The sequence below is a fragment of the Bombus flavifrons genome, chromosome 15, assembly GCF_040668555.2.
Source record: "Bombus flavifrons isolate JBK064 chromosome 15, iyBomFlav1_principal, whole genome shotgun sequence".
In the NCBI taxonomy this organism is placed as follows: Eukaryota; Metazoa; Arthropoda; class Insecta; order Hymenoptera; family Apidae; genus Bombus; species Bombus flavifrons.
This window is the reverse complement of record NC_138456.1, coordinates 2,329,237-2,352,809: the sequence shown is the minus strand read 5'-3', so window position 1 is coordinate 2,352,809 and position 23,573 is coordinate 2,329,237. Positions and strand designations below refer to the sequence as shown.

The window sequence follows — 23,573 nt, the reverse complement described above, 5'->3', positions numbered from 1 at the left end:
TACCATGTTCCGGTTGGAAAAATGGAAAAATGGAAAAAAATGGTGCGCAGCTTATAAGAAGAATCAGCCACCACGAAGCGGACAATAATCCTGAATCCCGAACGATAGTTGTGACCAAAGATCGAATCGATTTCGGAACTTGTTTAAAATGTCGATCGATGTATCGCTTCGTACAGTCGATCGTTTCGAAGCGTGGACAAATGGACGATGAAATCAACGAACGTTGTATATCGTATTTCGGACTTGTAAGCGTTCTATCTGTGCAGAGTGCAAGGCAAAAGGCGAATCAGAGTTAGATCGAAAGGAAAACAGAGAAGTATGAAATTAGAAAACTACAGAAACATTTTCCAGCTAATATGACAGAGTATACTTATTCGACAGAGTTGAGGATGAAGCCTGAGCCAGAGGTCGTGGTGAGTCGCGCGACGTTAGAGAGGGCGTGCGCGTTCCACCAGCCTGCGGGATCAGTCGACATCCGAAGCGGCACTCACGTTCCGCGATTGTACCGCGCGCGCGCCTTTATCTTGCCTCACTAAATCGTCCTTTTGAGTTTGCCCGATCGAACCTCCTGTTATTCATTGTCGCGATAAACGTCGCGAATATCGAGCAACGCTCGCGTTTTACCCGTGAACGAGCAACCGAATTTTAGTGTTCGCGCGCGAATGCTCGCTCGACGATCAGGGGCTCGTGTGCCCGATTCCTGAATTAATCCCATCGACCTCTAATCGATCGAGGATCGTCTGGACCGCGTCATCCGGTAAACGGATCACGACCGCCATGTTCTTTATCCGTGTACGTTTCATCGACCAGTGAAAAAAGTTTCTTTTTCGTGCGCGTTCTGATTCTCGATAATAATTTCATTTGGCACCAAGTTTATCGATTTTTCATCGATCGGAAGTCAACTATGGAATCGAATTTCAACGTTCTTTCGTGAATTTTTTGTTTCTTTTTTTTTGCATTCGTGTGTTTTCTCCCGAACGAGTTCGAAATTTTTTTCCGGTAGAACAAGAACAGGTTGAAAAGTACTACGCAAATGTGTGTTGTGAGATTCCGTCGAGATAGACATGCATTCAACGAGTGATGATCAGTGGTTCTGGTGGCATCTTGTCATTGTTTGTGTTTCATTTCCAAAGTTGTACCTGTCTCGTGCCTCTTCAACAACGGTGAGTAATGAATCTTCTTGGTTTTTTTTTTAGTTTCCATGATTTTAGATTATTAGAGTTCTATCTTTTGTTCCTCCTTCTCGGTAAGAGATTCACAAGTCACGAGAGGCAAAACGTTACGATCGTTTCCTGTAATTTCTAAACAGGCGATTTTCTCGAAACGACTTTCACGAAAATTTGCCTACGACTTCGTTTAGTGAATTTTGCGAGGAGTTTCATTTGTAAGGAAATCAATAACGGTTAAAGCTGATCATATAGCGATTATATACTTCGTGTATGTTCGATGCGTTTGCGAACAATTGTATTTCCGCTGACCAATATGTCTATTAAACGAAACACAGATAATCTATACAGCGAATTAATTATGTTATGTATGAGGTTATGATATTAAAAAATTCTTAGCTCTTTCATTCTTTCCTTTTAGTATTTTACTATTATTTTTCCGTAGACGTTTTTCTCTAATTGTACATCGTTTCTACTATTTTTCGATTTGCGATTAACACCCCAAAGAAAGGTCGCCATTTTCATCTTGCTTGTCGGTTCATTTGCTAATCAAATTTGTAATATGATTCGAAGGGAGTCCAGAATAACGTGTCGACAATGGAAAATTAATTTTTCTTCTATGTACATGATACGTGTATCGCATACGTATGTACGTATAGCGCGGATGGTAAATAGAAATATGACTGAACGACGACTTTGACGGTTCCTGGAAATTGATCGGCGCTATTGAATGGCAGGCATTCGACGATGAATAGACATGTTACGTCTAATGCGTTATGAAATCATCTTTACAGATAGGTAACTCAGAATCGAGTTGCAACGAGGTCGTTACATCTACAATAATGTATAAAGATTCACTCGTTTATGAAACTCGAACGAGTTCCCTTTCATCTATCGAATCCATTTGACTTTAACTGAAATGATTGGATCGAAAAGTATTTGCATGATTAAAAGACTCGTTACACAACATTATTCTCGTGACAGAGAGGGCGTTACGATCGAGCCTGAATTAACACTGTAGAATATAGAAGATTGCTAGAACCCTGCTAAAGTAGAGAGGGTGATCAATGACGCATGCAATGACAGGCATACTCTGACAATGAGTCTTAAGGGATTTAGCTTATGCTGTACAATCAATCCAACCAATGGATCGTGCCTTAGAGAATCCATGTTCGATTATCAGTTGCCTGAATTATATGGTAGAGATTTCACTTAACGAATACGTACGATAATCCAAGATGGCTGCGTGGTTAATAAAAAATTAATAAACGACGTAATCGAAAGATTGAAAGTCATTAAGCGTAATGTAAGAGTTCGTATAATGTAAAAAAAAAATCACTTTGACATTTTTCTGGAAGAAAGTCAATATGCCTTTCATCTCCTCCGGCGAATGAAAACGATATATCACCATCGATCATACCTTGTCAGTTCGTGCAAACGGAAAATTCGTAAAAATCCTCTGTCCTCTCCGCGATGAACCAATATTTACGAACAAACTTCAACTATTGTGATTAGTAAGAAATACCGATTTATTGCTCGGAAGATAACATATACATACTATGATTACTAAAAATACGTTATCAAACCGGATAATCCATCGATAAATTTTAATTCTAACATTACGAACTGAATCGTCGTGGACAAGGTACGTCTAAAGACCATATTGGCGTCTAACGACGAGTGTACAAAGTAACTGCACTACAGGCTTGTCTGAAAGTAAGATCTTCAACGAAAGTCGCACTAATTTTAATAAGTAGCGCGTACTCGAGAAACAATTAATTCGGAGGTCGTGTTTGTCGCAAGAAGTTTAGGAGAACTATCGATCAATTTTTTGATCACTCGGAAAACCAATTGAAATTTAACGAGGTGGGAAAACACGCGTACAGTGCATTGTTCCCGATCTGCGTTTGTTCAAGTTGGAAAAAAGAGAATGGTTTTAAACGTTCTGTTCGCGGCTCTGCTATATACGTATGCATGTATATACATATTATGCAGCTATCCAGCTACAGAACGGTAGACTATGTGTTAATAAGGGGAAAAATCCCTTCGTTCACCTTTGTTCGTCAACACCTGCCGCATCACAGACCGTAGAAATGCTATTTCAGCTTACCCACCGCTTCTCTAACGAGCGATCAATTCCGCATCCCTAGGAACCTTTGATAATGCGTGGCCTTTGTTAAACGATAGCAAGACGAGTCGGCTTTCCCCTCTTTATTCCTTTCTCTGTTTCAGAAAAATGTATGTCGCAATTTAAAACGGAACAGAGATAAAACTCCGTAGCGGCGAGAACGTCTCACGGTCTCGTTTTAAAAGAAAATTCAATGTTAAATTATGCGTTATATCGTACAGAATACTTCAAATATGTAATACGATCTACGCTCGGATTTAATATAAATGGATAGAATAAAACGAGACTTTCTGTTATTGAAATAATATAGCGATATACGTGTGTAGTATATACAGGGTGGTTGGTAACTGGTGGTACAAGCGGAAAGGGGGTGATTCTACGCGAAAAAAGAAGTCGAAAATATAAAATAAAAATTTTCCATCGAGACAACGATCTACAGTGAGATCCGTTATAACGAGACGTGATAAAGTGCACGCGTACCGAGCGAAAATTCAAAGTCGATTTTCTTGAAAACAAAGCCTCAAACGAAAAATTTTTATTCTATATTTTCGACTTCTTTTTTCGCGTAGAATCATCCCCTTTCTGCTTGTACCACCAGTTACCAACCACCCTGTATATGTTAGTGTCGATGAACTTGCTCCCATTTTAATGAATTCTTATCTAATTGTAACATAGCTACGATAGAATTTCACGTATATATATTTCAGAAGATATACCGACCTTTGACAGGAAAGCTAATTGCTCGTCTGTTAGAGTAGCGATATTTCTTCTACGTGGAGCAGAATTTAACTGTTATATAAATCATAAATATCTTGTCAAAAATTAGGTAAAATACATCTTCGTAGAGAAGCGTTCTTCTTATCGTTTTTATCTTTGATGATACGATTCGCATTTTAGTATTAGCGTAGTCGCGTTAAGGTAGAGATTAACGTAGAATAGGGAAATTGTAGTTGGAAGGAGACGATTGAAAGATGATCTTTGAACTTTTGGCCTTAATACGAACGAGGTCGTTGTGGAGCGAGCTTCCGATTCTTTGGAGAAACGCTTAAAATTCAAATGTGAGTTCGGTGTCTTCTTAGATTGACTGGAAGACTAATACCGAAGAAGAAAGAAGTCTCTGAAACGAGAGTATAATTTTTCTATAAATCACGCTAGTATAATTCTCAAAATTTGTCAGCTCTTTCGATCGCAGAAACGATAGGTTACGATCTTTTTATTAACGCTTTTGAATATTTCGCTTTAAAACGATCTGATCGACGTGGATTCATCGCGTAACAATGGAGCGAGTTTTACTTGCAACTGTAGCATAGAGATTTCGACAAGAGAGTTTTTCAAGCATTCAAACGCAAACGGTAATCTCCTTTTCCATAAAATATGTAGCTGTCAAACACGATATATTGTTTAAAGTTTAGAGGATGCCAATGTCTTACGTAAACCACGTGACATTAGGAAACTTCCTTGAAACGTTCGATATTAACAGAAAAAGGTACCATTTTTACTATACAAATCGAATAATTAATGCACGAACGTGAACTAACGTTTACAACGTTGCTATCATAAAGAAATACTCGTGAAGAATTTTCAAACGCGTGTATTTCTAAGATAGTGCATTAAAAGAGTGTGTGTGTGTGTATGTGTGTACGTTCCATGAATTCTATTAACGACACGACGAATAAAACGATATCGGTTGAGAGATCGATCGAAATGGAAAGGGATAATACGTAAACATTGGACAGTTTTCTTTAATGTCAACGTATAGGGCACGAAAAGAAGCACACGCGTATTACGCTTAAAATTGGCACAGTGGAGGAGTGCCTGGCGAAGAGGAAACGTTTGCTTGCCACTGGAAAAATTTCCAAGCCGTCATTTGTATATGCATGTATTTATCCGTGACATGGTTAACATACCGCTACGGTGAGAAAAAAGGTATTTATAGAGCGATATCGCCGCGAGAAGGAAGCGTAGCTCGTAAGATCGGATAAGATTGAACCGCGGGTAGCAGGTGCATTTCTCGGAATCTGGCGCGGTTGGAAGGAAGAAAAAAAAATTTGGTGGTCTCGTTTCACTTTTTAGGGGTTTCGCGGCGCCGAAGATTTCATCATAGCGAATGTAGAGGTAAAGGGATGGAAAGAAGGCAGGGGAGTATGTAGGGATCAGTTGAGCGGAAAGCTCTTTCGCTGCAAAATACTTGCAGCTATGCATGCATGAATACCGGTATTTGGAGGCTATACAGTCGGTGAATACCAGTACCCGCGAGAGATGGGTGAGTCGTACAACCGATCGAACGTGTATTCATCCGTGTGCCGGTAATTCGTGCTCGACACGCTACAAACGAAAAGGACGGTAAACATTTGAGCAAGGTTTTCCAACATTTGTATAAGCAATCAAAGGTAAACGAGTAATTTTCTTTTCATCGCAATTCTGATTTTCCAATGTATGCATCGACTATTTGCCGTTATTATAAAATCATCTTTCAGTTTCGTAACGGCTACACCGAATTCCTTTCTAAATATTCAACTCAATAGTTCAGATACACCTTACGAAATACACCCACTTGTACGATAACCGACGCAACGAACGAAAATCTTGGGAAAAGTGAACATGTGATACGAGTTATATGGATAGATACGTATGTGTACTTTACACGTATTTACCGTTTAGTGTTAGTTACCATGGGACCAATTACGTGTTGTTGCGTATTCGATAAACATAAATCGTTGCCTCTTAAGAGAACTGGAACATTTTCGGCACGCGATAAAACTGTTTTCTACGTGATTTACTTACGACACTTCTTTCATCCGACAGATTTACTTTCTTTTTATAGTCACTTTCAAGGAAGAGATCGCCGAAGGTTTTTTCACTCGATCGTTGGATCGCGCTCCTGGGAATTGACTTAACGTTGAGTTTCTATGTAAATTGTGGTTCGTGGCGAGAGCTGACGGTGATTTGGACGATGCGTTTAAATGCGTCTTTCTTCTTCGTTCCTTTCCGATCGACCGTTCCTCGACTTTCAAGTATCTACAGAAAATTCCATTTCTGGATAGAATGAATCCTTTGCTGCATTTTTCCCATCTTAAGAAGAGAAAGAATGAGAGACAGGGAAACAGAGAAATACGTATTTCGTATATTTCTGTTAATAATATCGGAGAAATGCTGCAACTTGTTTAGTATAAAAATGGTACAATTTTTTTGTAACGTAAAAGGTAGTTGGAAACCGATATACGATATGTCTGGTTTTACTCGGAACGGTCAAATATCTGGCAAAACACGAACGATGCGAAAAAATGTTTCGTACGAAAGTTGTATGGTATCGAGGCGGGCATATTTTTTTCCTTCTATCTGTTTGGTTTTGCGATGACCTTGCAATATGCTGTAGAGGTAACACTAAAATTTTTCAATTGCTACCACCATCTTTTGTTATATGTCCTTGTAGCTAACGTTCAGATATTTTCAAAACGCTACAAAGTTGCGTCCTCCACATAATCCAGCATTAACGTTGTTCGATGTACACCGTACAGAAAGATGTTTTTGATAGTGCTGTTACTGGTATGACATTGTCGGAACGCAAGCTCACAGTTTTCCAATATTTCCAAAACAGCTCGTCAATTCCGAGCGGTAAATTTCGGTACGAACATAGTTGCTTGTATCGATCGGATTTGAAAGTTCGTATCCTGCTGCCGGATGCTTCAAAATACGCGACTTCATATTATTTTGAAAACATTTGATTATCAGCTACTAGAATATGCAATAAAAAACGGAGATATCCATTTCAAAATCTTACTGTCGCCTCCACAGAGCGTTTGAAGGATATCGCAAGATCAAAGAGATAAATAACACAGTGCGTGGTTCCTCTCGATATCGTACGACTTTCACCTTAAACATATTTTCGTGTCATTCGTATTTTTCTATATATTTGATCGTTTCCAGTTAAACCGGACATGTTGTACGTAGTTGCATGTAGAGTAACGCGTAATGACCTGTAGAACTAGAGACCACTTTTACCTGGCTCGCGCTACTGTTTCATTATTCAAGGTAAGAACATTGAGGGAAATTGCGCGCAATTGGCCAAGCGCAAGGCAATTCGTCTTTGCGAAAGTTTTATCGACTAATGAGTATATAGGTAACACGGCGACTCGTGCGTTCGTCATTAGTCATTAGCCAGTTTCGTCGAGCGGGAATTCGTTTTAATGAATTTTACGAAACTCGTCGATCACTCGCGTAGCGGAAAAAAGCTATCGCCGTTGGCCGGACGCTCTTAAATATTCCATTCCAAGATATATCTGTCCAGGGATTAAACTCGATCTTTAATACGTGGGATTAGAAGCGAAATTTCATTTTTATATTTGCATTTTAAAGTTAGAAGCGGCAACAGTCTCAACGCAATCCCGTCGCTTCGCATCTGGCAAAGGATTTCCCATAGAAATGTCATATCGCATTTTATGTTTATTCATTATTTGTTTTCGAAGAGATCGATTAAAAATATTTCTCGCACACGCTATACATGTACAACGTTTCGGCTTGATATTCCTAAAAAAGCATCTCGTCGTATCGAGAAATTCAGTACGCTATTACATGCATATGGCAGAAGCATGTAACGTTTCGGTCGTGCTTAAGATTTATTTTACATTTTTTATAAACAAACACGTAATATGCTAACGTTCACCACGGTCAGAACCGAGATTTGTGTGACGACCTGTGCGCGATCGATCGGGTTAACAATCGTACGGTAAATTTATTTCAGATGAAAAAATATGACGTAAAATAAAATAACAATTGATGTTGCCTGTGATTAATTTTTAATTAACTTTTACGATTGGTTTGTAACGAGGAACGGAAGGAAATCAGAAAAATGTAAACAAGTATTTTCCATTTCTGGCCTTTGTGACACGCTAATGAGTAGAAAATTTAAATAACAGCGAACAAAGTTGCTTAATTGCTCCTGGTTGAATAATTTCTGAAAAAAGATCGGCTAAAGAAAACCGAGTGGCCGTAAATTATTAACGACTACTTAGCGAAAAATTATAAATAACAGATTCGGACGAGTTTCGAGTCGGTGCTTAAGAGAAGCTGGTAAAATATACGGGATTTTCACGCTATCAATTCTCAGCGTTTTTCTCGTTACCGACAAGTACGAGGAAAGATGAAAGAGAAAAAGAACGAATAGTTTAAAACCGACTATGCGCGTATTCGCTGTAATATCTTGTTCGCAAGTGCGAAGATACATTTGCATTTTGTCATTGCATATATAACTTAACGTCTATATGTGTAAGTATATTGTCGCAATTAACGAGAACACAAATTCAGTCGTAAACATGCCAGCCAAATCGAAAGGAATAAAATACACAGTTTAAGAAAGTCACAGAGCTTGCAAAAATCGCCAAGATTTAGTTAAAAAGGTGAAATGCTATTTGACCCGCGTCCACGTTGACGATCGCGCAAAGAATAACCGAGAATATCCTTGACGTCGCGTCGCAGTCACAAAACCGTTGGGACACGCTAACCCACCGTACGACGCGGCACGGAAGAGAGCTTAATTTATGCCACTGTCAAGCTCAAGTATCTTCGCTTTCTCTTATATCTTCGCTTATATCAGGGCGACGAGAACCAAGCGACCGGTCGCGTTCCAACCGTTCGAAGTATCGCGTTTCCTGCTACTGCCAACGAGAATGAAATCCAAACCGAACGTTGTTCTATTTGTTATTTTTATGTACGCGTGTGCGTATTGTACGTGTTCTATGTGTTTTGGTCTTCGCATCGCTATATGTATATATGTAGGTCTATAAGTCTGAAGATATAATACATACCTTTTAATTCGACGAGTAACTTTCTCGCTTTTCGATACTTATTTGTATAATTCTCTTCCTTCTCTGTACTCTTCCTTTACCCGTTTTACTTTTTGCGTTGCTGTTTCTGCTTTCAAACGGAACGCCTCTGCTCTTTTTCCATTTTCCTATTTTATAACGCCGGTAGCAAATTACGTAGCAGTAGTTTCTCTTTAGTTATTTCTCTTGCTTTCTAAGAGACTAGACGTTCCGGTGATAGTATTTGATGGGATTACGCAAGTTCGCACGCGCCCTTGATGGCTCAATATCGTTTCTTTTTTCTCCGTTAAGAAAAGATACTTCTCAGTTTGACCCGAATCACATCGTATCGTCCCTCGCAGGCCTACCAGGATAACGGCGAGAAACGATGAAATAACCTAACAGAGTCGTTCGTGACAGGCCATTCGACGAAATCTTCGCAAAGCTTTTTCCCTATTCCTCTATCGCTTTCGAGTTTGGCTATCTTTTTGTCGCAAGTGAATACACACACTGCCGCGATTACGTGTCTTCCTCTTTTTAGTTATAGTCAACTTAGCTATCATCTTTCACCGGTTAACCGCGTTTGACGAGTATGCACGTGAAACAAAAACTTTATTTCGGTGCGTTTGACGCGTATACCCGACGTTGCTTGTATTTATTTACGCGCTGCACGATCTAACCCCATGACAGATTTCTAAAACTAAATTCCGCAGTTAACTGGTTAATTTTCGTGGCACTGCGTGCGCAGCTGTGTTGATATTGTATTTCCTGCGTATGTTTCGCAATATTATTTAAATAGACTGATCCATTATGCAGTGGACAGTGAAAACAATATATATATACTTCACGTAGCTAACAACAATTTATGGTTATCATTGTTCTTTGCGAACTCATTTTCCACCGAAATATTTCCTAGCAATAATGTTTAATTTTAAAATGTCTTATTTTAATAGCTAAATTATCCTACAACGATGAACTGTTCGTGTTCCAAAAAAGGATGAAAATCCTTTTAACTATGATCGCGAATGTACCATGATAAAATATAATTAAAAGAACTGTCCAATTATTTACGTGTTCCCAACGAAATGGTTACTATTATTATGAAATTCGTGTATGATGGACGTTTTCGAAGCGGCGTTATTTTAAATGAGGATACGCAAGAAAGTTTGGCGTGCGATCGTGTTGGAAATTTCCACAGAGGCCCTTGTAGAGTCTGCCAACGATTCGTTCTTTCCTCAAATCTCTACAAATACCCACGCATTCAAGCAGAGCGTCGCAGCTTTGCTTACTTACTTAAAAACGTATACAAATGAACGCTAATGACATAAACGTAACGATCATTGTAAAGCAGAGAAGAAAAGCAGTTTCTACCGACGCGGTAGTGGTTTGCGTTAGCGAGCAAGCTAAACTTATTTTTAGTTGCTCTGTTGCTTGGAAGTCGGTGGGTAAACATCTGGACCGCCCAGCATCTTGGCGAAAGTATCACTGTTAATGGCGACTACATTTTCCAGCGTAGCTTGAATGCACCTTGATACGCCCTATGCCACTAACAGAGCTTAGTTCTAATGGTCTGTGCCTCGTGTTACCCAGCTTTTCTATTCTTCCTCCCGAACAAATATCTCAGCTATGATAGTTAACCCGTATCCAGCTACGTCGGCTGAGAGAACGACGTAGAGTGAGGTCTGCGAATGAACGAGGAAGGAAAGACTATCTAAGAAGAGAGAGGCTTCTCGTTGGCTTGTAAGGTGGAGTCAGGTTGTTTAAGAAATCTCTTGACGAGGAGAAAGAGAGAGAATGAGCGATTAGCTCGTTCCCTCTCTTGCAATCAGAGAAATAAGAAATAAGAATGATACAGCGACTAATTGTAAGAAAGAGGAAAAACTAGTAACAGAGAGAGAGAGAGAGAGAGGGAGAGGCGGTAACTAAAAAAACAGAAAAAGAAAGATAATGGAGGAAAAGGAGATGGAAGTTTCCTCGAGGAAAGCTGAAACTGTTTACCAAGAGACGTAGACATTTCGAAAGATCACTCGACCCGATGCGAGAGATTGGATGGTTGGACGAGGAGAAAAATAATTTCTAGATAAATAGAATTTTACGTGTTGTCGGTATTTCTCAGCGTACGATTAGCATATTTCAATGCTGTTCTTCCATCGCGCTGTTGCGAGTGCTGCAAGAAAGAAATTACAAATTTGTTTTATAACGTTGTTCGTATTTCTTATCCTTTTCATTCTTCAAACGACTTTAGAGCTTCGTTCTCGTGTTTTTTAAAGTTTAAATTCTTTGCCGGTATCGTGAAGTTCGTGAACCAGTAACATTTTCAATTGTGTCGCCCTACGAAAGTGCTGGTAATTACAAAAGTTTCACGATTTCAGGTATTTCCAGTAGAAATTGCACCCGTAATAGCGCTGATATACCTAGTGCGATGTACAAGTCTCCGAACCTACAACTTTTTTTCGCCATAAATTCCGAATGTTCTTAAGAGGCAACGAGCTCTGTTAAAATTCCGGTTTACGTATAAAACCCGTAGAGATGTAAGCGAAACCACGAACCAACTGTCCAAGTAATGGAAAATGTTACAACGAACACGATGTGCTTTATTACCTATCTATCGATAGTATCGTATGGCTACGACAGATACAAACGATTCGTATAAGAAGAGTAGACTCAACGTTGAAGTCGTTGTTCTGACATTTACCCAAAGATAAATCTTCCTTCTCAACCTATTTTTGACGTTTCGTAAAATACCGAACATTTGCAAGAATCTCTTTAAACGAATAACGCGCGAAAGATTAGTAGTTTCTATTTCCACGAATTTCTGGTCCGAGACGGGACGATGATAAAAAAAAAAAGACATTTTCCGTTGAATGAAGTCGACTCGAAATAAAAGTGTTTGGACGCGGTATAAATTTCGCTTGTACACGAGAATATAACTATGGTAAATTTGCTTGTCTACGACTACGATACGATCTACCATAAACGGAACAGTGGAAAGGAAATGCGTCGTGTCGCGTCGAGTTGCGCCGCATCGTGCGCGTAATGTATAACGAAAAACCGCAGAAGCTCGACCACGAGACTCTTTCAAATTCTCTTCGAAACGACGACTAATTTTTTCACGGCTCGACGATGAGTTGCATTTTGGATACGAGATTCTCTACGAATCCGACGGTAAGCCGAGAATTTATAATAGAACGTGATATTGTTCCTGAGATTTATCGACGTATATACGTACATGTATCTTTTAGTTAATTTTAAACGAACGTTTTCCTCGTTGCATTTAACATAGAATTATACTGTTCAAACGGAATATATTACAAGCATAGTATGGAGTATTCTAACGTGAAATATAACACAATTTTAAAAATATTTTCTCGTTAGGATATTTTCGTATCTTTGCCGATGAAAGCAATTTGAACAGTTGGTAATTAATTTTCTTCTTGCTTGATTTCTATGCGACTTGTACTACGAGTGCCAGTCGTCCTTTCTCAATCGTAACATTTCTGTTGCATTTAGTGGAGCGCGGCTCGTCAGCGTCTTTCGTTATACCATAGATCTCCACCGAGCAAGTAATTGTCTCCTGTAATCCTACTTTTTCTTGCCAGTCTGTTCCACAGAAATTTCAAGGACGAATTCTACGTTATCATCGTTCACGCCTTAAAGCATTTAATCACGGTTTGATGGCGATAAAGACCGAGAGAACAGGCAATTGCTTGAATTATTTAAACGAGGTTCGTTTCGGACCAGCTTCGCTGAGACGGCTTCAAATCGAATATAAAGGTAGAATTCTACGGGAAACCGAGATCGTTCGTTCAGCCAATGCTGAATTGCGTGAATCTAACGAGCAACGGTCAGCGATCTATAATTTCCTCGCATAACCCATCCGTGTCAATGATCACTTGAATTTAACTTCTTGTCGGTTCACCTGATATTCTCGCCCCCCGCCCTCCCCCATCATTTTTCTTCAAAATCTTTCCTCTTAATACCTCGGCTTATCAGCTGCCTCGAGATTTCTACAGTGAAACCTAATTTATCAGCGCCGAACCGCACAAACCGATTCTTCGGTCTCCTTGCATTTACGTAATTGAATTTTAACTCCTGCTTTTTTCCTTATCCGATAGTTGGTTTCTGTCGTCAACTTCACAGTCTCCCTTAGTACGCTTATATCAGGATTTCTTTTATTGTTTTCTTTCTTTTTTCATGTTGTCCAAAATGAAAGAGTACATCGTCGTTCAATCGGCGATTTCCCTCGATCGTTCGCGAAAGATCGCTTATCGGCATTTTATATACTTACGAGTGAAATTATTTAGGCAAAGCGGGACATTGTATCTATAAAATAAAGTTTGTTACCGCGTATTAAAATCCTATCCGTTGTTTCCTTTCATTCTGCGATCCTTAAGAGGAATCGAGCCGTAGATAATGCGAAATGTTTTAGAGCTTTAAACTATCTATCCATTTTCAACGAACTGAATTGTAAACGTTTTAGACTGCAATTTCGAAGAGTTTAAATGTTTCTCTCAATCGCCGGTCTAATGTTAGAAACTAAATTACTTCATCGCCGCTACGAAGCTTTCAATTACAGTTCTTACCAGTACAAGGCGATTACGATAAATTTCTACCATATATAAAGTTTCTGCTTTAAGCTACTTTTCCTTGATAATTTAGACATTGCTTGGTACCGAAAGTTATATGATTTCGAATTTGTGACACGCAAATCCAACTTCCATTTGTTACTTGCTTCCAGATCGAATATATCAAGAGAATGGTAATAGACGTTAATTTACTGCCACGATAACATCTCGTTATTAACTCTACCACTTTCAACGAGATCGCACGATTTAGCCTACGCGATATCTGAAACGGTTCTACGGAAGAACATTTGACTTGGAACGACTTGAATCTCTGGCAAGCTACCTACCTATGTATGTACGTATCGTGTGTACATAGCGATTTCCCTGGTCCTTTAGAATGAATTATTAATTGCCAATAACATCGAAACGAACGAAGCGCGAACATTTTGTCTCGAATAAATTAAATCGCGTAGGAAGGTAAAGAAATAAGGATAGAAGGCGAGGGAATTTATATCTTGACGCGAAACGAAATATTTCAAAGGTGTCTTTTATTTCGACGATAATCTACTCGTAGAGGCTAAGAGGTTGCGTTATCAAAAATGGTGGATCGATGAAAAATTTTATTTAATTTTATTTATGTCATTAACTTGAAATCGAGTAATGTCAGATTAATATAATAGTTGGAATAGGTTTTTATTTATTCTCGACGTGAGATTTTGACCAGCGCGTTAACGCTCGATTATACGGTCGAAGTAAAATCTGATGTCAACTCGAAAGTTAAAGAAAAAGGGAATTGCCTATAAATGACAATGATTGATCGACGTCTATTTAAAAACTCGTTTAAACGCTGTCCATCATTCCTCGAGGTTCGTGAATTTTTTAATCCTACGTAACTCTTGTTAATACCGAAAACTAATGGATTTTACTAATGGCTGTTTCCCCTGTAGATAAATAAATTAATAAATAACCCGAGCGTACATTTATATCTTCGTGTATGCGCAGTGGTACAACGAGAAAAGGTTCACGGATTTGTGATACTCACCAATTTATTGCTTATATTTTGCGTAGCAATATCGGTAAGATTATAAGCGAAACTTTATAATGCAAGAATTCATGAAACTTTCAGTCGCTTTACAAAGTCGTTTTATACAGAAGTTGCATAATACGCGTTAATTGTATATAGAGGCAGCAGCTGAAGCTTCCTATGGAAGTCAGTATTATACACGAGCACGCGTATAATGCATGATGCACTGGTATCTACACGTAATTTAAAGTATCAGGATTTATGGATAGCACGAGAATAGCCATTATTATTTATCGACGTTCGTTCAGTGTCTGACCGTGGATCGATGCATAAAATATTGGTTATCGGACCTCCGTCACGCTATCGTTCTCATTGTCAGCATCGCTTATGAGTTTCCATTGTTTGAGCTTGTACCGTAATATCTTTTTAGATGCGAGGAAGATTTTGCAATAATTGACAATGAGAGCCAGCTTCGGGGACGATGTTTCTCATCAAATAGAACGGATACGTTTTAACTGCACATTTCATTAATATTAGATACAATTGATCGTACCAATGGCTGGCTATTTCGTCGAATTATTCAATTTATCATAGAATTCATTATTTTAATCTGTCTTTGTAAATACGCGCGTGTGCGTAATATCGTCTACAAGGAGAATATATCTTCTTTTCGTAATGAAAGAAATATCAGAATTAATTCGAACGTACGTTCGTTTCTCGATGCCGTGTACGAAGGTAACTGTTACGTAGGTGCGTAGTTCCACGCAAAGAAACGTACAACGTACTTTGTTCTGTTAAAATTCTCTCTGTTCAAACGATCTATAGATAATCAGAAGATTTTCTCGCTTCTCAATTTTAAAGGCTCTTAAGGTTTTAATATACACACGCAACGCGCTTTGTGACGTATACGCTGTCAAACTTGTAAAGTGAAATTAAAAAAAGAATGCGTACCGTAAAGACAAGAGTTTCGACCGAGTGTTCTTGCATAAACTAAATTGTTACTTGGATCGACAGTTTTTGCGTTAGCTGGAAACGCAAGACCGTCATACCGTCGCCCATATGGCATGCGATTGAATTATGGACAGATCATGTTTCACCATAATTACTTAGCTGCTTTAGTCGAAACACGTGGACAATGTACCGGGACAGCATCGACCATTGAGCCTCCTGACGCAGATCGGACCAATTCAATCGGATAGCAGCCAGTTCTGCTGACGATCCTCCAACTAACTGAAGGATGTCTTATCTATCAGCGTATTAGTTCCGTGGTACGCTACGATAGTATTCGATTACAAGAATATACAAAAATAGCGGAAGCACGTCGTTCCAAGTATTCGTGTTCTCTCTGTTTCGACGCGTACGCGTTTCAACATAATATTATACGTGGCAACGGAATCGTGTAATGTACGATCTATGTCAAGTGTGACACTCGGCGTGTAATGTCAAGCTGATGCATAGCTCAGAGTATTGACTCGTCTATCTATGCATCTATTCATCTATGCTTCTGTTCCTTGAATCGCGTACTGTTACAGTTTGTAGGAAATAAGGGATTGGTAATGCGAGCAGACAGACACGGTGAACACGGGATGATTACACGAGCTGTCTTCGTTGTGTGCCGCGCCCCGCTTACGAACCGATACTATTTGTCTCTCGTACACATCGGTCAATTAAGGCCTATGTGCTTTTGTGTCCTTCCAGCGAGCAAACTTACCCGCGCGCGCTCTTCATCCCAGAATGTCAGCCGCCGCTGACAGTGCTGAGCACTGCGAAACGTCGCGTCCTGCATTCCAGATTCGTTTCGATTAGTCTTGAGAGAGACAGAGAGAGCTGCGCATAATTGGAAAGCAAAGCGAATGTAATCGTCGTATTTCAGGATTCCGAGGCCAAAAGTTTGTTTTCCCTCGGTGAAATTGGCTTGCGTTCGATCTAATTACGCTTTATCTTTTCATTGCCGTAATCGTAGAAAATAGTAGGTGGTAATCGTATTCTCTTGAGCTTCTCGCGTTACATATTTCGCTATTTGTTTCGTCTGTCGTGCAATAACGTTGCAACGTCTTTTTCTTCGGAGAAACGCGACAGTATCGCGACTGGTTTACTAACTCGTAACTCGTAAGGATTATTACGGTTTACTAACCAGCAACGATACCGTCAGGTTCTTTCAGAAAAAAAAGAAAAGAAGGCAAACTAACATTATCGCACGACGGTAAGAAATAGCGAAATATATAACGCGGAAAGTTCAGGAAAATACGATTACATCCTACTATTTTCTACGATTACGGCAACGAAAGGATAACGCGTAATTAAGCCACACGCGAGTCAATTTCACCGAACGAAAATCAATTTATGGTCTGTGTATGCTGAAATACGACGTTCACATTCGCCTCGTTTTCCAATTATGCGCAGCTCTTTCTCGCTCGTTTTTTTATTCGTTCTTAATGAAGCATCCCTTTGGGGATCGTTGCGCCGTGACATCGGAATTTTTGGGATCGCATCATCGGTAGTAAGTTGCCCGAAGTACAGCTCGACCGTGTTACGAAAGGATAGGCCATATATAAGCAGCTGTTATTGGCAGGCTCGATATACGCGCGATAATACGACATATAGAACGCGTATACCGCCCACGTTCATTGCCTAATGGCTCATATGGTGAACATACAGCAGGTGCACTGTGTGTATACCGTATGCTTGCTCCTTGCAGTATACTACGGCACGTGTAAATTACCGCGTAGAAATATCAAACCTTGTTCACAAGTTACTTATTCCCTCGGCCACAAAACTACTTTACACGGTATTATTATATCGTCGAACGAGTATTACGCGATTATCCCTTTGTCGTTATTTCGAAAAACATCGATCTCTGTACATACAACTTTCCATGGTAAGGACTCGACGAATACAGAGTTTAACGAAATCGCGATATTTGGAAAACGCGACAAGCAGATACTTACATTTGGCGGAATCGTGTCGCTTCTTTCGATTTCTCCTTTTCTAATTTTTTCTAATGTCGCATACTACATATGTATAAGAGAACTTGCGACGCAATGACTATCATGGTTACCCATTATATGAACGTAGACGTATTTAATCCTGTATTGGATTGGCAGCTAAAGTGATTGCGGATTTTGTCATTAGGTGGTATTGACAAAATTCGCAATCACTTAGTTGCCAACCCAATATAATTTACGCGTGCGTTACATCCGATACAAGAATATTTCTCATTTTCTGGGACTGAAACACGAGCGTGTATTTCACTTTTTAAATAAAGACGGTTGATTTATGTTTCAATTGTAAAAAATTTGTCCAGAGAGTATAGACAACGAGATAGTCAAAGTTGTAGCAAACAGCTATTATTACCGTGATCTCGGTTGTAAATTTGTCAGCCAATAATAACGTAGTTCTATTGGTCGCGTGATCGGTCCATTTGCTTCGAGATAACCCGAATAATTGAATCGATTGCGTTCGTTGTATGTAGCAGGTCGACGAAGGTGTAACGATATCATGGTGTTTCACAGACGTGTTTTACCACACGATAGTTTTACAGAGATATTATAGGTGCAAATGAATGCGCCAGATTAAATGCTACAAGGTGGTGATAAACGCAACCGTATTGTCAGATATCTCGAAAAAGAATCAACCTCTCTAGTTTAGTGGGTCGCGAGCCGACAGAACCAAAGATCCTTCGCTTTCCGGGCAAACTCGCTTGTTATCAGTTAACCAACCGAGGCCCTCGATGTCTATCTTTGTCGCGATCTACGCATACTAAATCCGTTTTCCTTCGCCGCTATAAATCTTGCAGCGTGTAATTAAGATAAGAACAGTACGAATATGTCCGGGAAGAACTTTTGTGGTTGAATAATTAATGAAAACGTGTGATAAATTCTGCGACGACGTATGATGAATGTGTACAGTGTGTTATTTATCTAGGAACAGTAGATATGGAAACGAGCATGCAAATGTGTAATTAACGTGAACAGACGTTAAAATCGTAAATATACTCCTTTGATAATGTTCTCTCTCTCTCTTCTCGCTCGTACTTGCATAACACGGTAAGATGAACTCGAACAATCGTCAAATAAACGCAGAGGAGCGTCTAAAAATAAAAGTAGCTTGCTTGATATTGACTTTGACGTGTCTATCCGTGGTACGTTAAACGATCTAAATTTAAACCCTTTCTATTCTTCATAATAGAATTAAAATATGTATGGAGACCTATTTTACGACGATAAGTCGTAACGTAAATATCCCGCCTTTCCTTAATACGAAAACATACTTAGTTAACGATTGATATAATAAAATATGGTTAATAAATAAATATAGTAAAATAATAGGAGTCGTCCCTTGACAAGTAGACAATGGATCGTTTTAATGTTTCGAGGCTCGTGAGAGGAGCTGATAGAATTGTCGGCATTGTGTTATCCTCCACAGTCTACAGTTTGTAGTCTACAGTCTACAACCAACAACGAACGGTGTTACAACTTGTAAAATTAATATTCCTGGCGCGTAATCTCTCCTGTTTAGGGGTAGGTACGCATCAACAAGTTTACAGCTATAGCGGTGCGCCACAAAGACAATGAATCCGGTATATCTGTTTTTCTACGCGTAAACACTTACTTTTAACGTGGAGAGTAATCGAATCGGAAAATCCGATCTTTCGATGGAACCAATACAGTACGAGTCCTATAACGATATACCGATATATATTATACTATTTACGTATTCTATGTGTATAATAGAATTACGTAGCGTGTAGAAATTTGTTCGTTTAAGAAAAGAAAAACTCGAAAGCAATGGACGACGTAACGCGATTGTTCGCTACCGATATAATATACGTATACCGTGTCAAAGATAATTCTCCCAAGAATTTGCTAGAAACTAAAGGATATTACCTGAAATTGCAGAGCAGAAGAACTTATCCTGGTCTAATCGGAAGGCGAGAATCCCAAACAGGGCAAGTAGTACGTAGCTACGCCATGCATGTAGTCGTAGATGCCAGGTCGTATTTGAAGCAGGTAGTAGCTAGCAGCTAACTTGGTCTTGCAAGCCAACTCCATGCTTCGCAATTCTAGTCGGTTATTCGTACCATTCGTACGCTTGAAACACCATCGATAGGGTGGTAGACCTTTCGTTTATCGTCTAATTGAAATTCTACTTTCGTACAAAGACAGTGGCGAGACAAAGCTGCGTGATGGCATAATTAGCAAGAAAAAAAGAGAAAAAAGAAAAAATGGCAGAAATGGTGCGGGCTTACGTTTCGAGCCTTCAGGCGTTTAACCACGGTTGCCGGAAACCCAGTGGACGTCGATGGTAGCAGGGGAAACCAATAAAACACACGTGGCGATAAATCGCGCGTGGTCGCGCGGGCGTCGTCGAGCGGGCAATAATGGGTACCTCGTGGCTGGGCAAGCTGTCCTACCAAGCCGGAAAACGGGAAGGGTTACTTTCAGATCCCACGTATAGCGAAACTCTAGTGCGGTTGCTCGTTCGTCCGGAAGCAGCCGTGTACTGTGTACTAGGTCACCGCTTGATCTATCGCATGTCGTTCTAGTCTGCGCCACTCGTGCTCCTCTTACGAAACTGCTCGCTATGAATTCGCATTCGTTCGACCATCTTGCCATCGTTATTAGTTTATGCGATCTTAACTATACGTTCGTCCCATCGATATACCACGACACGGATAATGGAGGAATAAGGTAGATAATTATACCTGATATGACATATTAAAATATGAACTTAGATTTTAAACGCGATGTTGTATCTCACGTTAGACGTCTGTAATAGACGACACGACAATCAGGTCGTGAAGTTATTTCGCTTTCGATAATTTGCTATTTGCTAGGTTGCCAGAAAAGTTTCTTTCGTTCTATAAGGAAATAATAATATATGCGCGACATTTTTAGTTCTATATCATTTTATTGAATTATGTATTGTTTTTGTTTTATTGCCACAGAATGGATCATACGTAATTCAATAAAATGATATGGAATTAAAAATGTTGCGCGTATATTATTATTTTTTTTTAAAACGAAAGAAACTTTTCGGACAACCTAGTATACATAATACGGCGTCGTGAAACTCTTAAAATCTTGTTCGTCGCGGCGTTAGAAATAGGAAAAATAAATTCTGGCACGTTGACCGCGTGATGTTCTCAGATCAATTGCGTAGGCGTCGTAAAGACGATATCCTCGAACGACTTTGAAAAGAGAGACACGCGGTAAACCTTGTATAATACATATTGAATTTGTTATTTAAATACGATATACGATATGCTCGTGCAAGGATACGTGAACATTCGGAACTGGATGGACGTTATGATAGGAATTTCAAATACTCTTTTTATCAGCGATTCTGTTTAAATTTAAGTTACGCGATGACTCCCGTCCGTGGCAAATATCGCGTATGGTAATATTCGGCAATGGCGGAAGCATATTATTATTATAAATTTAGTTCGACGTCCTATGTGGATTTAATATACAATAACAACGAGTTTATATAATATCGCCTGCTTTTTGCATGTACGATCATTCGATATTCTAGCTGATAAAATACATAATGTAAATAAGCTACTGCCTCCTCTAGAGAATACAAAGGAGTGCAGTTCACACTACAGTCACCTTGGAATAAAGTTGAAAACTTTATGGATAAGTTTATCCTTTCCTAGATTTCTCGCAGGATCTTGAGAAATAGCAATGAAAGCCCGAAAGAAACGGCTATTTCGCGAGACAATATCAGCTTGTACCGCAAAAAGAAACGTGTACGAACGTAGAGTTTCAATCACCTCGTAAAGGTGCTCGAACAGCATTTTCATCTTCTCTATATAAAATATAGCTTCGGTTACGAAATCAACAGAGCTCTTTCTATCTTTCTAAGGTCCTGCTCGTTTCAAGCTCCTGTTACATTAGAGCGGATATTCTTTTTCGAGACATTTCTCAGACGAACACGCGTATACCGAGATACAGAAAGCAGTACGATGTTGCGTACACGATGTTGCTCTATGCTAAGCTACGCGTGCAACACTGGCAACAATTTCTCGCTTACGAAAACGGCGTTGAAACTACTAATTCTGTTTCTAGTGGTAGAAGGAGACGTATATTTAGTATTTATAGTTTATAGCACCTCTGATAGAGATAAACGTACATTTGAACTAACGTACGTACGAAATAACTAGTTTACCTGCTATTCCTATATACTACGTTTACATATGCTGTATACTAAGTTTACTTATCCTTCTGGAGCTACAGGTTCCTACAAAAGTGATTGCCACCATTTGCCAGTTCAAAAGTACACGCGCTCCGATTACTACGATTATCACGATTTAATGAATTTCCTGACCACAACATATTTCTTGGTTATATTATTTGTCCCACGCACGTATTACGTATCGTCGTTATTGCAAAGGTGTATGTCTTAAAGTATCTTATTTAAACGGAACGGCGGCTCTAAATGCCTCTATATTCGACGCGCTGCCGGCTGAAAACATCTCTAAAAACATTATTTTATACGGCAGAAAAATTGAAACAGGTAGGGTACCTAATTTTTGCGGTTAACCTTTCAATTAGCCCGCTTTCTAAAGAGGAACATTGTTTTTTGCGTTTCCGTGAAATGAAATTGCAAGCCGCCCTCTTGCTGCTTCAAGCTTTCGACCTATTTCAGGCTCGAGCATTGTGGCGCGTAGGAGAAATGCATAAATGAAATTTTGTTTAAAGGAGATGCACCTCAACGATGCATCAACCGGTTCTTCGTTAATATTCCTCCGCGAGTCGTTGCGTTTTCTCCTAACGTATGCTTGTTCCGGAGAAGCTTTCGATTATGTCGAAAGAAAAGAACTCGGATGATATTTTCACGATAACGCGTGATTCGAATTCCGGTCCACAATATACTCCAGTTTGGCGAAAGTTTGTTTTCGAGAAAAGTACGATAGTCTCGTATGGTGTGCGGCGGTGCGTACGTCGTATCGAATATAAAAAAGCGTTCAGCCGAAAACTTTTCTTTTCTCATGCTTTCGTTTTTATTTCTGCCATTGTATTCTCTTCGCTATTCTTCCATGTATCGAAATTTCAAGGAAAAACAGCGAAAGGCGCAATAAATTGCTTTTGTAGGACAGTTACCAGCGGAATGATCGAATAGTTATACAGGGTGGTTGGTAACTGGTGGTACAAGCGGAAAGGGGGTGATTCTACGCGAAAAAAGAAGTCGAAAATATCGAATAAAAATTTTTCGTTTGAGGCTTTGTTTTCGAGAAAATCGACTTTGTATTTTCGCTCGGTACGCGTGCGGTATGTTATAACGGATCTCACTGTAGATCGTTGTCTCGATGGAAAAATTTAAAAAAGAAAAGAAAAAAGATTAAAAAAAAATGTTTATTCTATATTTTTGACTTCTTTTTTCGCGTAGAATCACCCCCTTTCCGCTTGTACCACCAGTTACCAACCACCCTGTATAAAATGGAAAATTCCAACGTTTGCTTCGTACGATGCGTATACTGTTACATATAGATGTCAATGGTAAAGTGGTAGCCGGTTTGTTAATTCGACTTGTATTTGTCGCGTTGAAAATTATTTACCGCAATTATTTTATAAAATTATTTGTGAACGCAAGTTAAAGGCAAAAAGTCGAAAGTCGAGTCAAATTGGACGATCACGTTGCTTCGACACGACGACATATCGACCGATATTTCGTCGCATTACAGTCAAAAGTGGAGCAGAACGAATGAATTCCTTTGTCCATTAAAAAGAATAAAAATTGAAGTATCGTTACATTACGTATAGTTAATGAATTCAAGGCCTACCTTTTATCGTTTAGCGAAATTATCTCTTTTTTTCCCCTAACATGTGCGTTTCATTCTGCCGCAACGAAGTGGGTCGTCGTCAGGTTAATGACTCATTAACGTAG

The 23,573-nt window shown here is 39.3% G+C and overlaps 1 protein-coding gene across 3 annotated transcripts in view; it reads left to right on the top strand.

The window, feature by feature from the left end:
* The first annotated feature begins 474 nt into the window (after positions 1 to 474).
* Positions 475 to 23,573, top strand: part of LOC138187539 (protein amalgam) — a 263,392-nt gene continuing 240,293 nt past the window's right edge. For 2 of the 3 annotated variants that reach the window (XM_069128461.1, XM_069128457.1), the window contains exon 1: positions 475 to 1,163. The gene's annotated coding sequence lies outside the window, so the exon portion shown is untranslated. The remainder of the gene's footprint in view (positions 1,164 to 23,573) is intronic. The other variant, XM_069128462.1, reaches the window with a different exon arrangement.